Genomic DNA, 18,708 nt, shown 5'->3' with positions numbered 1-18,708 from the left:
ATGTAACTTGCTCCAGCACTGAGGTGTGTTAAATAAAACCGGATTCACGGTGCCTTCAGAAAGTATTCATACCCCTTAACTTATTCCTGTTGTCTTAAAGCCGGAAACTAATGGATTAAATTTAAAAAAAATTACTCCCATATACAAAGGATACCCGTAAGGACAAAGTATTATTTTTTTGCACATTTATTGAAACAAATAAATTGCTTGTATGAATACTATATTTTACACCCTTGAGGTAATACATGTTAGAATCACAGTTGGCAGTGATTACAGCTGTCTGTCTGGGTGAGTAAGCTTTGCCCAGCTACGAAAGTTTTAAGAACAAATTCTTATTTACAATGACGGCCTACCCCGGCCAAACTCTTAACGACACCGGGCCAATTGGGCGCCAACCTATGGGACTCCGAATCATGGCCGGTTGTGATACAGCCTGGAATCGAACCCAGGTCTGTAGTGACGCCTCTAGCACTGAGATTCAGTGCCTTAGACTGCTGTTGATGATTTCTATACAAGCATTTTCAGGTTTTCTTGTAGATTTTCAAGCAGATTTTAAATAAATTAACTTGGCCACTCAGGAACTTTGACTGTCTTGGAAATGAACTCGATTGTAGTTTTAGGTTATTGTCCTGCTGAAAGGTGAATTCAGCACCCAGTACTCAGGTTTTCCTCTAGGATTTTGCTCGTTTAACTCTATTCCGTTTCTTGATTTATCCGGAAACGCTACCCAGTCCTTAATGATTACAAGAATACCTGTAACATGATGCAGCCACCTCGATGCTTGAATTGATGGAGAGTGGTACTAAGTAATGTTTTCTATTTAGTTTTGCCCCAAACACAATGTATTCAGGGCAAGAGATGTATTCTGGTCTTTGTGGTTAAATCTATAATTGAAATTCACTGCTCAACTGAGGGACCTTAAAGAGAATACATTTTATGTGTGGGGTACAGAGAATAGGTAGTCATACACTTATTGAACACAGAGTGAGTCCATGCAACTTGTGACTTGTTGAGCACATTTTTACTCCTGTACTTATTTAAGGGGTTGAATACTTATTGACTAAAGACGTTTCCAATTTTTATTTGTAAAAATGTCTAATGTAATTGGGTCATTCCATGAAACGGTACAATTTGAGTCCCTCTGACCTTCTAAAAGTATATTTTAAATACTGGGTCACAAATCTAAGTTGAAATGTCCCCTGTAATGAAGTATAAGAAAAGTTACATTACGTTCCTCTTTAATATCAGAAAATGTTCAACTGACACAGAGCGGTTTGTCATGTCCTCCGTGGCCTTCACTGAATTTGTACTTTGGATAGAATGTGCAAATAAGCCAAATGCTGCCATTGATGTAAACATCAATTTGTGCTCGTTTGCTGAGAACATATTTCCCCCAAGTAAATGCATGATTGACTTTAATCACACTGTTTAGTTGCGTACCTTAGTCTAGTCTCAACCCCGGTGTGCCAACGAATTCCCCCCCATTAAAAATAGTGTACTTATGCGACATGCCTGTCTTTGCACCATGTTGTTCAGAAGACTTGTAAGTTATCATGTTCTTTTATCTATATTTCATAGATTTTTGTTAGATTGGGTTCAACTCTGTTACATTAAACTATTACTTACCAAAAAACATTTTAGTTATTGAAAGAAAAAGAAGCAATTTCTTGCATGCCATGTGGTCTCCAGTTCTTCACCGGAGCAGTGGCCATTTTGTGCCAAAAAACTAAACCCCGTCACGCTCAATCCTGATACTTGTTTGATCATAACAGAGTTGAGACTGACAGTCAGTTATTCAAATGAATAATGGTTCATCTTCATTCTTATAACCACATGCATATGTGTTAAGATTACATACAGTAGTCCATTAGTGACGCCATTGGAGAGCTTTCTATTCTTGTCAATCAGAAGTTTTGCTTTGATTTTGCACAGTAAATTGCCCTGCTAATAATTGTATAGGTTGCTGAGGGGAGCACGGCTCATAATAATTGTTGGAGGGAATGGAACCATGAGTTTGATACCGTTCCTCCCCTGCCATTACCACGAGCACGTCCTCCCAAATTAAGTTGCCACCAACCTCCTGTGCAGCTGAGATATCATGGTGTCAGCTGCATGAGCTCAACACAGAAGCAACTCGACTGTAAGTACTTCAAAACGTGATATTTCCATCTCAGCTAGAAGGTGCCCACAGTTGCGCCACAGCCAGTCAGTGAAGGAAACCCACAGCCATGGAAGGAAATACAGTGGGGCAAGTCCAAGGCTGCTTGGGCAGTGGTGTAGTCTCAGATACAATGAAGACCTACATTGTGTATCCAGGCATCATCTTTAAAACAGATGAAAATGCATGTCCAGGTAAAGTGTATACATTGTGTTTAATCAAACAGATTATTCTGGTCTGCTCGTGTTGACATCCACTACTATCTGTTTTGATGTCCTTGAAATGTTTCCACCAGCACAGCCTGTGACATCCTGCAACGTAAAGATCTTGAAGCAGAGGTGTGGGCCACCAAGAGGCAGACACACACACAACACAAAATGATCTACCTACCTGTGAGACCAGCTCCATGCTACACACACACAGAACATACCGCAACGCCACAGCCTGACAACAGGAAGTGTACCCAGTGGGAACCCAGCCTGTAGTGTTTCTCCCCGTCTTTCCATTCCTCCAGTAGCTGTTGCGTGTAGAAGATGATTGTGATGACGTAGGTGTTGTAACATCGGTTCTGGGAGCGTACATTCCGTCTGAAATGGTAATAATGTTCACACTCTTTTATGATTCTGATGACCTGTTCGGTAAGCTGACCGGTTCTCATGACCTGCTCTGATGACCGGTTCTCATGACCTGCTCTGATGACCGGTTCTCATGACCTGCTCTGATGACCGGTTCTCATGACCTGCTCTGATGACCGGTTCTCATGACCTGTTCAGTGTTAATGTCTGCTATGTTTTTGTTTAGTGTCTTACTGCAGTTGGGTTAATAAAGCTCTGTTTAATTAAAATTGATATGTTGTCCTCATTACATGGTAATATCTATGAAATACATTTTTTTTTTATTGAAAATCTTGGAGTGAGTTTGAGAGTAAACAACCAATTTATATGGAAGCCGTATGCATCTGTTTATCCCCGTTACAATTTTGTGATAACATTTTGGAAAGTTTATGAAATATTAATTTGATGTTTTGTGGAACTCAGTCTAAAATGTTTAGAGCCATGAGAATATTTATTTTAGTTCAAATTCGGAAATGAAACCATACTTTTGATAAATTGAGGCCGCTGACATTGTCCATTTCAAGCTTTAGCATAGAAAAAGTGAGATTATATATTTGCAGTTATTTAATTTGTTTGCGCGACAAAGGATTAATATGGAAATTTCGATTTAATTACATATGCTATTCAGACAACCTCCATAGTGTCCACAACGGGGTTGAAGACTAATGGTGTCCATATCAGAAAAAAATGGCCAATAATAATAGGGCTTTGATGCCCAAGATGAGAAAATGTTTTTATTTAGGTTAAATATTTGTCGTGGGGTGTTCAGAATAGTTCTTTTTTTTTGGTATAAAATCGTCAAAGTCCTAATCGTACCGATTTGGTGTTATGACCCAATTCCACTTTGACATTATGGGGTATTGTGAGTAGGCCAGTTAAAAAAAAGAATCTAAATATAATCAATTTAAAATTCAAGCTGTAACTATGGTTGTAAATCAATGACAAAATAAATTATAAATTTGCACATGTAAAATATGAGTTGCACCTGTATGAGTTTTGTAGTTGCATTTTTTGCAAACATGTAAGTTATTTTGTGAATAAAATAAAACAAGCGCATAACCTGATGTGTGATTAAATACAACACTTGCAAACATAAGTTGAGATGTGAATAAATTCAATAAGATTTACAAGCATGCAACTACATTTGAGAGTTAATGCAACTAATTTACTAAACTTGTGACTGGTGAATATTCTTCTGCGAATCAAAACTAAATTTGCGATGTCGAATTTGTGGGCTCAGAGTTTTGGCACTCATTTTGTGACTAAACTGTGCCAAAAGATTAGCAGATTAAAAATCTACAAGCAAGCAGCACAGAAACACGAGCTCTGATGGACAGGGCTTTTTATTCTGACCAGTCAGGTGAGGTGTTGTCATTCTGGAATGTGCAGGAAGTGTTTCACCCTATACCTCAGTGGTTTCACCTCAGAGACAGGTGAAGCACGGCTAGGTGAAATCCACCTCAGGTGAGTTTTTGACATCCTTTTAGTTAGGAATATGACTAATGCATGTGTAAAGCTGCACAGGAAGATTGTGAATAGAAGCAACATTAACATTAGTGTAAAGTATTCATAGGTTAAACCTGCCCGCAAATAGCAATCAAAGCTATCGTTGGCAAGCTACAATCCGGTTTTCTCCCCTCAGTCTAAGCTAGCTAACGTTATACTGCATCTAAAGTCAATCTGCATGGTGACACAAAATGATGACAACAGGTTTTACTACTAATCATTCGCATGCTGTGGAAATATTGTATGTCCAATCCACTATAATGCGATTTTGGTGTTCATCAGTGCCGTTTGACAATGCATTATTGTGACGAAATGTGCAACAATGACAAGCTTTTTGGGCTAGCTAGTATAGCTGTAGGCTAACGTTTCGTCTTTGTGTGACTGTGCTAAACATGAGACCAATGGACATTCAGACTGCGTGATTCATCTTTTACATGGGACTAGTTTGGCCTTTAGTTTGGACCTTTCTTAATATTGGTTTGAATTACATAAGAAATTAAAAGCAATTCTCAATGAATTCCTGTCTCTGCCAGGACATCTTCCAGTTGCCAAGGGGGGCTCATTTGGACTCATGCTGCTAAGTATGTTAGTGATTCACCTAAACTGGGGGGGGGGGGGGGGGGGGGTCCAAGAGCTGTTGATGCATCTACAAGGGCTGTCGCAACTGCTTGCTTTATTTAGTACAGATGCACAGAGATAAATGTGGCTCCAGGCATGAATCAGTGAAGTTAGCTTGAACTACTCCAAACATTCACCTTAACTATAAGAAAAACAAATTTAAAAAAAATACTCTTAATTTTGTGTTTGATATTTTTTCAGGATTTCCTGCTACAAATTGTGTTGGAGAGGCTTTAATTTAGCTTGACTTTTGGCAGTGACATTTATGATGTTGCACTGCAGTATGTGCAAGGAATGGGTTTAGTGTAGAGTGCTGTCAGGAGATGTGGCTGTGGGAGATCGGGCAGGGGTGGTGGAATGTAAATATAAATCCTGCGATCCTGGCTTCTCCATTGGCTGCCTCGTCACCTATGACGGCCTGGCAAATGATGCCTGTCACCAATGTGAGTCATACTTTCTCTAACCTTCCACACAGGATGTTTGCTTTGTTTTTAGAACACCAGCTGTCAGTTACAACTGAAGGCTTTGAAATTTGTCCATCTGTAAGTGGTTTTCCACATTGTTAATCAACTGTTTGTATGTATGTCTTCATTTCATATTGGGTTGAGTTGTGGTCAGTTTTAAGGCCGGGTGCACAGTAGTAATGCGTGGGTCAGCTGTTTGTTCACCCATACCTGCCTGCAATTGCTAATAACCTATTCGCAAACACCCGACAATATGTGATCAAGTGAAAATCTGAGGCCTGCACCTGACCCTAATATGCTAATATACTAAATGTACAAAACATTATGAACGGCTCTTTCCATGACACACACTGAAAGCTATGATCCCTTATTGATGTCACTTTTTTGTGTGTGTGTGTGTATTTTATCCGCTTGTTCTCCCCAATTTTGATCTTGTCTCATCGCTGCAACTCCTCAACAGGCTCGGGAGACTAAGGTCGAGTCATGCGTCCTCCGAAATATGACCTGCCAAACTGCGTTTCTTAACACCCGCCCGCTTAACCCGGAAGCCAGCTGCACCAATGTGTCAGAGGAAACACTGTTCAACTGACGACCGAGGTCAGCCTGCAGGCACCCGGCCCGCCACAATGTCACTTTTTAAATCCACTTCAATCAGTGTAGATGAAGGAGATTAGACCGGTTTAAGAATGATTTTTTTAACCTTGAGACAAGGATTGTGTGTGCTATTCAGAGGGTAATTGGGCAAGACAAAATATGTACCGTAATTTCCGGACTATTAAGCGCACCTGAATATAAGCCGCATCCACAATTTAAAAAATATATATTATTTTGAACATAAATAAGCCGCACATGTCTATAAGCCGCAGGTGCCTACAGGTACATTGAAACAAATTAACTTTACACAGGCTTTAACGAAACACGGCTTGTAACAAAAAAATAAAATAGCAGTAAGCTTTAGTTGTCTTTTTGCACTGAGTCAATTCCTCACGCTGCTGTTTCCAACGTCTTATCATCGACTCATTAAGACCAAGCTCCCGTGCAGCAGCTCTATTTCCTTTTCCAACAGCCAGATCAATCGCCTTCAACTTGAAAGCTGCATCATATGCATTTCTCCGTGTCTTTGCCATGATGAGGGTGACAAAATGACTACCGTAATCAGAATGATCGGAAGTTTGAGAGCGCTCAATTTAATCTAAACAGTAAACAAAAAAGTTGTTTGACCTTAACCCGTTCGGCAATTTCATTGGTCTAATGAAAGCTTCATGCTGCCAAAAAACTGAGCACGTCACAGAATGTTTTTTTGTAGAAAAAAAAAATTGAAAGCGGGAAAAATCCATATATTAGCCGCGTCATTGTTTAAGCCGCGAGGCTCAAAGCGTGGTAAAAAAGTTGCGACTTATAGTCCGGAATTTATGGTAAGTGCCTTTGAACAGGGTATGGTAGTAGGTGCCAGGCGCACTGGTTTGTGTCAAGAACTGCAACGCTGCTGGGGTTTTTTCACAGTCAACAATGGTCCACCAACGAAAGGACATCCAGCCAACTTGACACAACTGTGGGAAGGGTTGGAATCAACATGGGCGAGCATCCCTATGGAACGCTTTTGACACCTTGTAGAGTCCATCCCCTGACGAATTAAGACTGTTTTGACATTTTGGTAGGATATTTGTTAGTCAACTTGTCTATAATGAGAGAGGCCTACATGCAGCTTTTCTTCTGCCATTACTTGTTGCCCTAGAATACTGAATAAACCCTTGCTCACCAGAATGTCCTATAGCCATATAACTATTGCTTCAATCTTTCATCTCTGCTTCTCTCATGCAGCAAAGATGTTTAGAGACCAGGGAGAAAATGCAATAACCCCCAATGATCCGAGACCGGCCTCCCAAGCGGATATAACGGCGGGAACTGTGGGTTATGAGTCAACCCCGCGCATCACTAGTCCATAGCCATGGTCTTGCTGCTTTTGATTCCTCTCTGGAATACATTCATAGTTACATAATGACATGTAATTCACAATCTTTGTACAAAAAACATCACCCCCAGCACTTGGATACTATGAAGTCTTGGTGGGGTTGGGTTGGAGAAATGTTAACACTCAAATTCCCTGACAGAACTCTGAAGGAAGGTTAACACAGGTAATATAGTCATTTAAAAGAAATACACTTACTATACAGTGCATTCGTAAAGTATTCAGACGGCTTGATTTTTTTCCACATTTTGTTACGTTTCAGCCTTATTCTAAAATGGATTAAATAAAAACATTTCATTTAATATTTACATTTACGTCATTTAGCAGACGCTCTTATCCAGAGCGACTTACAAATTGGTGCATTCACCTATGATATCCAGCGGAACAACCACTTTACAATAGTACATCTATATTTTTTTTTGGGGGGGGGGAGGGGGTTAGAAGGATTACTTAATCCTATCCCAGGTATTCCTTAAAGAGGTGGGATCAATCTACACACAGCACCCTATAATGACAAAGCAAAAACGTTTTTTTTACACATTTTTGCTAATAAAATAAAAACACATACCTTATGTAAATAAGTATTCAGACCCTTTGCTATGAGACTTGACATTGAGCTCAGGTGCATCCTGTTTCCATTTATCATCCTTGAGATGGTTCTACAAGTTGATTGGAGTCCATCTGTTGTAAACTCAATTGATTGGAAATTATTTGGAAAGGCACACACCTGTCTATATAAGGTCCCACAGTTGACAGTGCATGTCAGAGCAAAAAACCATGCCATGAGTTTGAAGGAATTCTCAGACAAAGGTTTGTGTGGAGGCACAGATCTGGGGAAGGGTACCAAAAAATGTCTGCAGCATTGAAGGTCCCCAAGAACACAGTGGCCTCTATCATTCTTAAATGGAAGAAGTTTGGAAGCACCAAGACTTCCTAGAGAAGGGCCTTGGTCAGGGAGGTGACCAAGAACCTGATGGTCACTCTGACAGAGTTCCTCTGTGGAGATGGGAGAACCTTCCAGAAGGACAATCATCTCTGCAGCACTCCGCCAAGCAGGCCTTTCTGGTAGTGGCCAGACAGAAGCCGCTCCTCAGTAAAAGGCACATGACAGCCAGCTTGGAGTTTGTCAAAAGGCACTTAGACTCTCAGATCATGAGAAACAAGATTCTCTGGTCTGATGAAACCAAGATTGAACTCTTTGGCCTGAATGACAAGCGTCGCGTCTGGAGGAAACATGCACCATCTGTGTGTGTGTTTTTTTTAGCGGCCGGGACTGGGAGATTAGTCTGGATTGAGGAAAAAAATGAACGGAGCAAAGTACCAAGAGATTCTTGATGAAAACCTGCTGCAGAGCGCTCATAGCCACAGACTGGGGCGAAGGTTCACCTTCCAATAGGACAACGACCCTAAGCACACAGCCAAGACAACGCAGGAGTGGCTTCGGGACAAGTCTCTGAATATCCTTGAGTGGCACAGCCAGAGTCTGGACTTGAACCTGATCGAACATCTCTAAAGAGACCTGAAAATAGCCGTGCAACAACACTCCCCATCCAACCTGACAGAGCTTGAGAGGATCTGCAGTGAAGAATGGGAAACTCCCCAAATACAGGTGTGCCAAGCTTGTAGCGTCAGGTAGACTCGAGCCTGTAATCACTGCCAAAGGCGCTTCAACAAAGTACTGAGTCCACAGATGACGCAATCTCAATCACACTCTATACTTCCCTTTCCCACCTGGACAAAAGAAACACCTATGTGAGAATGTTGTTAATTGACTACATCTCAGCGTTCAACACCATAGTGCCCACAAAGCTCATCACTAAGCTAAGGACCATGGGACTAAACACCTCCCTCTGCAACTGGATCCTGGACTTCCTGATCGGCCGCCCCCAGGTGGTAAGGGTAGGCATCAACACATCTGCCACGCTGATCCTTAACACTGTGGCCCCTTGGTGGTCCCTTCCTGTACTCCCTGTTCACCCACGACTGCGTGGCCAAGCATGACTCCAACACCATCATTAAGTTTGCTGACGACACAACAATGGTAGGCCTGATCACCGACAACGCTGAGACAGCCTGTAGGGAGGAGGTCAGAGACCTGGCAGTGTGGTACCAGGACAACAACCTCTCCCTCAATGTGAACAAGACAAAGGAGCTGATTGTGGACTACAGGAAAAGGAGGGCAAAACAGGCCCTCATTAACATCGACGGGACTGAAGTGGAGTGGGTCGAGAGTTTCAAGTTCCTTGGTGTCCACATCACCAACGAACTGTCATGGTCCAAACACACCAAGACAGTTGTGAAGAGGGCAAAACAACACCTTTCCCCCTTAGGAGATTGAAAAGATTTGGCATGGGTCCTCAGATCCGCAAGAGGAAGAGGACAAGTACATTAGTGTACATTACAGAGTTCCTCTGTTCAGTGTCTGTGTTCTTTTACTCATCTTAATTTTTTCTTTTTATTGGCCAGTCTGAGATATGGCTTTTTCTTTGCAACTCTGCCTAGAAGGTCAGCGTCCCGAAGTCGCCTCTTCACTGTTGACATTGATACCGGTGTTTTGCGGGTACTATTTATTGAAGCTGCCAGTTGAGGACTTGTGAGGCGTCCGTTTCTCAAACTAGACACTAATGTACTTGTCTTGCTCAGTTGTGCACCGGGGCCTCCCACTCTTTCTATACTGGTAAGAGACAGTTTGCACTGTTCTGTGAAAACACATTTCTAGGTGACCTCAAACTTTTGAACGGTAGTGTACATCTCATCTAGATCATTATATTAGAAACGATACTAACCTCGCTGTAACATGCATCTTCTGCCATTAATATGACTCTCCTTCCAAGCCCTGCTTGCAGGAGCATTAGCTCATCTGAGCCTTTGGGAGTTCTATCAGTGTTTTCAGACATAAGATAGAACTGGAGCAACACCTGCTTGACAGCAGTGACCCTTGGTTGTTCCAGGCACCTCCTTATCCCCCCGTTGGTGATCTCTGCGGAACGTAGCTGGAAATTATCTATGATTTCACAGATGGATAAAAGAGAAGGTAACACGTAGCAGTAATTACTAGGGTTCACGCTAATAATGGAGGCACCACATTTTCACTCTCCGCTATGAAAAATTATTTAAGAAATAAGCCAATAATAACCTTCGCACTTCTTGGTGGATAGTTGTCTGTTGGCTGATGGACCTGCAGGTAGGTCACTCGCAGCCAGTGGCCGGCTGGCCGACCCCAGGTAGGCCACTCGGACCAGGGGAACCACTCTGCACTCGACAAGATGAAACGTTAGCCTACAGCTATACAAGCTAGTCATGGTTGCACATTTCGTCACAATAATGCATTGTCAAATGAAGCTGATGAACATCAAAATTGCATTATAGTGGATTGGATAAAGAATATTTCCACAGGATGCAAATGATTAGTAGTAAAACCTTTTGTCATCATTTTGTGTCACCATGCAGATTGACTTTAGATGCAGTATAACGTTAGCTAGCTTAGACTGAGGGGAGAACACCGGATTGTAGTTTGCCAACGATAGCTTTGATTGCTATTTGCGGGCAGGTTTAACCTATGAACACTTTACACTAATGTTAATGTTGCTTCTATTCACAATCTTACTGTGCTGCTTTACACATGCATTAGTCATATTCCTAACTAAAAGGATTGTTATTATGTCAAAAACTCACCTGAGGTGGATTTCGCCTAGCCGTGCTTCACCTGTCTCCGAGGTGAAACACGTCCTGCACATTCCAGAATGACAACACCTCACCTGATTGGTCAGAATAAAAAGCCATGTCCACCAGAGCTCGTGTTTTTCTGTGTAGCTTGCTTGCAGATTATTATTTTTTTTTTACAACTGCTAAACTTTTGGCACAGTTAAATCGCAAAATTAGTGCCAAAATTCTGAGCCCACAGATTCGACATTGGCAAATGTATACTGAACAAAAATATAAACGCAAAATGTAAGGTGTTGGTTTCATAAACTGAAATAAAATATCCCAGACGTTACCCCATATACACAAAAAGCTTGTTTCTCTCAAATGTGCACAAATGTGTTTACATCCCTGTTAGTGAGCATTTCTCCTTTGCCAAGATAATCCATCCACTTGACAGGTGTGGCATATCAAGAAGGTGTTAAACAGCATAGTATTTCAGGAGTATTTCTGTCTCTAATAAAGCAATTTTGTGGTGAAAAATCTTCTGATTAGCTGGGCCTGGCTCCCCAGTGGGACGGGTTTATGCCCTCCAAGGACCACCCATGGCTGCACAGTGCCCAGTCATGTGAAATCCATAGATTAGGGTCTAATGAATTTATTTAAATGAACTGATTTCCTTATATGAACTGTAACACAGTAAAATCATTGAAATTGTTACATGTTTTGACTTGATATTTGTTGTGTTTATATTTTTTCCCAGTATAGTTTTGTTTCACAGAAGAAGAGTCAACAGTCACAAGTTTTAGTAAATGAGTTGCGTTCATTCTCAAATGTAGTTGCATCCTTGCAAATCTTATTGAATTTATTCACATCTCAATTTACATGTTTGCAAGTGTTATATTTATTCACACATCAGGTTATGCGCTTGCAAGTGTTTCATTGATTCGCAAAAGAAGTTAAATGTTTTGCAATAACAAAAAAGGCAACTGCAAAACTCATTATACAGGTGCAACTCATACTTTACGTGCTTGTATAATTACGTCATTAATTGACCTCCATTTGTAACCACAGAGTTTCTAAACCCAGAGGCGCAACATCGCGAGACATCCGGGAATGCTTACGAAACAGACCAGACAGGCCCGGGGTTTGGGGTTTGAGAAGAGAGAAGTGAAAAATTCTTCCTTTAGCTGTTCATTTTATCGAAATCTAAAGACACAAACCTAGATTCGAGCAAATGTCTTAAGTATATAATCTTGTTATTACCCCAACCTCGTGAGAGTAACAAACTGACCAGTGGCGGTTCTAGACCATTTCAACTGGGGGGGCCAAGCTGGGGCCAGTTATACTGTTAGAGGGCCCAGTTACATTAGACGTTATTGTTGTCATATCGTTTTATTCACTGCATTGCAGGCATTAGCAGGCAAAAGACCATGTTCATAATCATTAGTGTTCCGCGTTGCCACTGTCTAATAACGGATGTAAAAAAAGAACGATAGCAAATATTAGTTATGTAAAAAATAATGTCATACTCCACATTTAGGGGAGCCACAAGGTGGTCCAAAATTGTTGTCACAGGGGCACTGGCCCCCCCTGGGCACCCCCCAGAACCGCCCCTGAAACTGACACGTTTCACATTTTCGTCAAAAACAACGATATATCGAAGAAGTGCCTTTTAATTTGACGGCGTGCACATGCGCAGTTCGGTGCGAGATGGCAGTTAGACCCGCTGAAGTCAGCTTGATGAAGTCGCCTACAAGCGTGATGTGGGATTTCTGTGGAGCAAGATAGCTGCCAAAATGTTGAACGTACCTATCGTTAGGATCGTAAGAAAATCCATATGTAAATTGTTAGGATTGTAAGAAAACATGAAACGTAAACGTTAAATTAGATCTGTAAACGTACAAACCCTATGTTATGACTATGAATGAACATTTACACACAATTCTTACTTTACATCTCCCATTACAGATATTTTTTCTAAGTACAAACTTTTGTCAGCAATGTGGCATCTGCAAAGGACATGAACCGGATGTAGCAAGTCTCAGTTAGCTAGTCAATCAAGCAAGGGGTTTGAATACTTTCTGAAGGCACTGTACCTACTTTGGTGGAGACCCGAGGAACCTCAAGAGTTAACCAACCCTGTGAATGGGTTTGGTATCTCATGTTTTTAGATTTTAACAGTAAAGTTAGGTAAGCCGGAAAGCTTGTGTAGTAGAGCTTTGTAAAACCTCTTTAAAGACCTACGGGACTTTAAAGAGGATCAGACAACATTCTGATACATTTTGATACATTACATTTACGTCATACAGGATGCAGTGATGAGTATTAAAACTGTCACCTGTGATAATGCGAAGGGCGCTATGGCAAACGGCATCCAACGGTTTGACAGTATTGGCTGCTTCATTCTGGTAAATGGTATCAACATAGCCAATAATTGGCTGGAAAGTTGACTGTACAATCCTGCTATTTAAGGATAGGGTTAGGGTTATTTCTAAAATCTATTTCTTAAAAAGAAGAAATACAAATATATTATTTGAACTAGCTCATCAGTATGTTTTAGGAGAACCGATATTTAGTCCATCTGAGAATTGTGAGAATTAATCAGCAACGTATACACTATATATACAAAGGTATGTGGACACCCCTTCAGATGAGTGAATTTTCAAATGAGTGAATTTCAGCCACTCCAGTTGCTGACAGGTGTATAAAATCGAGCACACAGCCATACAATCTCCACAGACAAGCATTGGCAGTAGAATGGCCTTACTGAAGAGCTCAGTGACTTTCAACATGGCACCGTCATAGGATGCCACCTTTCCAACAAGTCAGTTTGTCAAATTTCTGCCCTGCTAGTGCTGTTATTGTGAAGCGGGAACGTCTAGGAGCAATAACGGCTCAGCCGCGAAGTGATAGGCCACACAAGCTCACAGAACGGGACCGCCAAGTCTTGAAGCTCGTAGCACATAAAAATCGTCTGTCTTCAGTTGCAACACTCACTACAGAGTTCCAAACTGCCTCTGGAAGCAACGTCAGCACAATAACTGTTCGTCAGGAGCTTCATGAAATGGGTTTCCATGGCCGAGCAGCCGCACACAAGCCTCAGATCAACATGTGCAATGCCAAGCGTCGGCTAGAGTGGTTGGTGTAAAGCTCACCGCAATTGGACTCAGGAGCATTGGAAACGCGTTCTCTGGAGTGATGAATCACACTTCACCATCCAACTGTGAAGTTTGGTGTAGGAGTAATAATGGTCGTGGCTGTTTTTCATGGTTCGGGCAAGGCCCCTTAGTTCCAGTGAAGGGAAATCTTAACACTACAGCAAACAATTACATTCTAAACAGTTCTGTGCTTCCAATTTAGTGGAAACAGTTTGAACGCCCTTTCCTGTTTCAGCATGACAATGCCCCTGTCCAAAAGTGAGGTCCATACAGAAATCGTTTGTCAAGATTGGTGTGTAAGAACTAGACTGTCCCTGACCAGTCAATGGGGTTGAGCCCTGACCTCAACCCCATTGAACACCTTTGGGATGAATTGGAATGCTGACTACGAGCCAGTCCTAATCGCCCAACATGACCTCACTAATGCTCTTGTGGCTGAATGGAAGCAAGTTCTCGCAGCAATGTTCCAACATCTAGTGGAAAGCCTTCCCAGAAGAGTGGAGGCTGTTATAGCAGCAAAGGGGGGACAAACTCCATATTAATGCCCATAATTTTGGAATGAGATGTTCAACAAGCAGGTGTCCACATACTTTTGGTCATGTATTGTTTTTAGTCTTGCCCACGTTATTTACACGTTTTAACCAATCAAAAGAGGACTATCGCGCTCTCCCAGAAGCTTGGCTGGTGCATAAAAAACCCAATTTCAGACAAATCGGTGTAATGGGTTGGCACTCAAAAAGATGTCGCACAAATATTACTTCATTATTTGATAAAATATATACATATATATTTTTACTGCATCGGGGATAGCATACACAGACGTTTCAGCTTTACAGCCTTCTTCAATGTGTAGGTACAATTTTTGTTTAATTCAAAACAGCATTTGTAAAGAACAACCAATGAGCAGAAGGTGTTTCTATTCAGGGTTGCCACACATCTGCCAATCAGGGATGTGTCTTTTCTGCACTGTAACATTGCAGTAAGATTTATATTGGGAAAATATCCTGAGCCTTGAAAGTACACCTTTGAGAACATAAATCTACTATTATAGAAAAATATTAATTACATTAATGAATTGCGTTGCGTCGGAATCTAAAAAGTTTTAAACGAACCAGGGCTTTTTGTAAGGCAACAAAGTCAGATTGCAACTCTTAACAATGCCTGGTCTACAGTTGGGACTATGGTATCGTCTGCATACACATGAATATTACACATTTTAACAGATAAACCAGTATTATTTATACCAATAGCAAAAAGAAGAGGTCCCAATACAGAGCCCTGCTGTACACCTTTCATAATATCCACAAAACTAGATTTAATACCATTTTAACACCACTAAGCTGATTAATGATTAACCAGTCCATGCCTGGTTATTGATTAATCTCTCCACAAGGTAGAAGTCTCATTATCCTATTCATACAGAGCAGGTCATACTTCAAACAAGCTGTATATTAGACTTTAGAGTTCTGGAAATATTTGTTAAAACTTTATTTTTTTCCCCAGTTCATGGTTTTCCAATGGGGAGTATCCCCCGGATCTGTTTACCAGATAAATTCTGAAGCTCCGTAGACTGGGACTACAAATTCTTGCAGTATTTTGCAGGAACTTGGACTTAGCTTTATGTGACATTACTACTGTCTTTTTGGCATTTAATAACAATGGGGGAAAATCTGACCTTAATTAAGCACGCGTAAATATTTATGCACTTTACTCTTTACGCGTATTCTGACTTTGAATTTAAGCATGAGAATAGTATGCTATTCATCCCGTTATTAATTTGGGGTGGAAATGTAAGAAATGAAGGTGTGGAGAAGGTGTGTACAGGTAAGCCGTATTCTGACCTTGACTTAATTCCCTGATAATTCCACCACCTTTACCCACGAGGAAACCATGAATAAGGTCGAGCAAACCTTCCTGTTCCAAGTGAAAAAACATCTTCTTTCTTTTTTTCAGATGTAATCTCCATGCACTGTAATTTATAAATCGTGTAAGAGCCGTTGATAAGCAAGAGGTAATTTAATCATTTGTTTGGAGAAGGGGATTGTAAATACACATAGCAATTGTTTGAAATTCCATTTATTCCATCTCCACTCCAAAACGAATGGCGGGTGATTTTTTTTTCTTTTTGGAGATCAACAGTTTTTTTTAAATCATAGATAATTTTTTTTTAAAGCAAAAAAGGCAGAATAGACAGCGTTGTGTTATAGCAATTACATTGCCAGTGCATGTTCAACATATTCACATATTCAATAATACAATGCATTCATACATAGTACATACACATTCCTACCAAGCAACAGTATACGGACACCATTACTACTGTCCTAAAGCAGCACTAATCTCATTTAGATCAACTGAATTACATTAAAGGGATTCATCTGGTCATGATGATTTCAAACAGGAAAAGTAGCCAATATAAGTAACATTGCTATTTTATTGCTCTTTTTTTTTGCACTCCAGTATCTCTACTTGCACATCATCATCTTCGGCACATATATCACTCCAGTGTTGATGCTAAATTATAATTATTTCGCCTCTATGGCCTATTTTTCGCCTTACACTCTCTACTCTTCTACATTTGCACACACTGTACATAGATTTTTCTAATGTGTTATTGAATGTACGTTTGTTTGTTTAATTCTGTTTTGTTTTTGTCGCACTGCTTTGCTTTATCTTGGCAAGGTCGCAGTTGTAATCGAGAACTTGTTCTCAACTGGCTTACCTGGTTAAATAGAGGTGAAATAAAAATAAACGTTTTATTTTTTTTGTTGCAGAAAACGACAGTGCCCATTATTTTCAGCAGGGGGCACTAACATCTTTGGTTTGGTCTTGTAATAACTGAAGTTGGGCAACTCAGGCAAAACCAAAGTTTGTCTTCTTCAATGCAGCCTCCATCCAATGGCCTATGAATTATGGAAAACTACGGGACATATTTACATCTTCCAGTTAGATACACAGAAATGAGTGAGGTTGCTGGAATTTCTACCAGGAATGAAGTTGTTGCTCAATAGGGCTGTTCACTTAGTCCTTTGAGTATGTAACTATACTGAACAACAATATAAATGCAGCATGCAACAATTTCAACAAATTTACCGAGTTACAGTTTATATAAGGAAATCAGTCAATTGAAATAAATGAGGCCCTAATCTATAGATTTCACTTGACTTGGCAGGGGCACAGCCATGGGTGGGCCCGGGAGGGTATAGACCCATCCACTTGTGAGCCAAGCCCACCCATTAGGGAGCCAAGCCTGTCCAATCAGAATGAGTTTTTCCCCACAAAACGGATTTATTACAGACAGAAATACTCCTCAGTTTCATCAGTTGTCCGGGTGGCTGGTCTCAGACGATCCCACATTCGAAGAAGCCGGATGTGGAGGACCTGGGTTGATGTGGTTACATGTGGTCTGCGGTTGTGAGGCTGGTTGGACGTACTATCAAATTCTCAAAACGACGTTGGAGGTGGCTTATGGTAGAGAATTGAACATTCGATTCTCTGACAGGACCTCTGGTGGACATTCCTGCAGTTAGCATGCCAATTGCACGCTCCCTCAAAACTTGAGACATCTGTGGCAATGTGTTGACAAAACTACACAGTTTAGAGTGGTCTTGTTTTGCCCCCAGCACAAGGTGCACCTGTGTAATGATCATGCTGTTTAATCAGCTTCTTGATATGCCACACCTGTCAGGTGGATGGATTATCTTGGCAAATGAGAAATGCTCTCTAACAGGAATATAAACAAATTTGTGCACAACATTTGAGAGAATACTTTTTTTGTGCGTATTCAACATTTCTGGGATCTTTAATTTCACCTCATGAAACATGGGACCAACACTTTACATGTTGCGTTTATATTTTTGTTCAGTGTATATATAGAGGGGTCATCCTAGACACTGTTAGAGAAAGCATACATCATCCTAAGTAAACAATGCTCAGTAGGACATTTTGTCCATTGCTAACGTAGACAATGGAAGGATAGGCTATACTGCAGGATCCTGGTAAAGCCTCAAACCACAGGTGTCTAAAGCTTTGTTTATACTGGGTGCTATCGTGCGTCATTTGTCCTGATCTTATCCATATTCTGACTGTGTCTGCATTGTAGCTGTTACATCTACACATGGTAGTAAAATGTGTCTCTGATCTACTGTTACATCTACACATGGTGGTAAAATGTGTCTCTGATCTGCTCTTACATCTACACATGGTAGTAAAATGTGTCTCTGATCTGCTGTTACATCTACACATGGTGGTAAAATGTGTCTCTGATCTACTGTTACATCTACACATGGTAGTAAAATGTTTCTCTTATCAGTCCACTGTGTCTGCATTGTGACTAGATATCCTGGTCGATCCCTGTATACAAGTTATTTAGTAAATACTACTTCAAAATAATATTTATTCATTTTAAGACGCATGTTGATCCCGTAAGTCAATAGCGTCACCTGTCAATGATTGTAGAGGGTGGGATAATGATGATTTCAATGGTTTCACTGTCCAGATCCATCTACCCTTGTCAGATATACAGACACAATGTGTGTTTGTCTACCTCTGGAGGTGGTCAGGAAAGATCTGATCA

The sequence above is a fragment of the Salmo trutta genome, chromosome 17 (assembly GCF_901001165.1).
Source record: "Salmo trutta chromosome 17, fSalTru1.1, whole genome shotgun sequence".
Taxonomy (NCBI): Eukaryota; Metazoa; Chordata; class Actinopteri; order Salmoniformes; family Salmonidae; genus Salmo; species Salmo trutta.
This window is presented reverse-complemented; position numbering follows the sequence as displayed.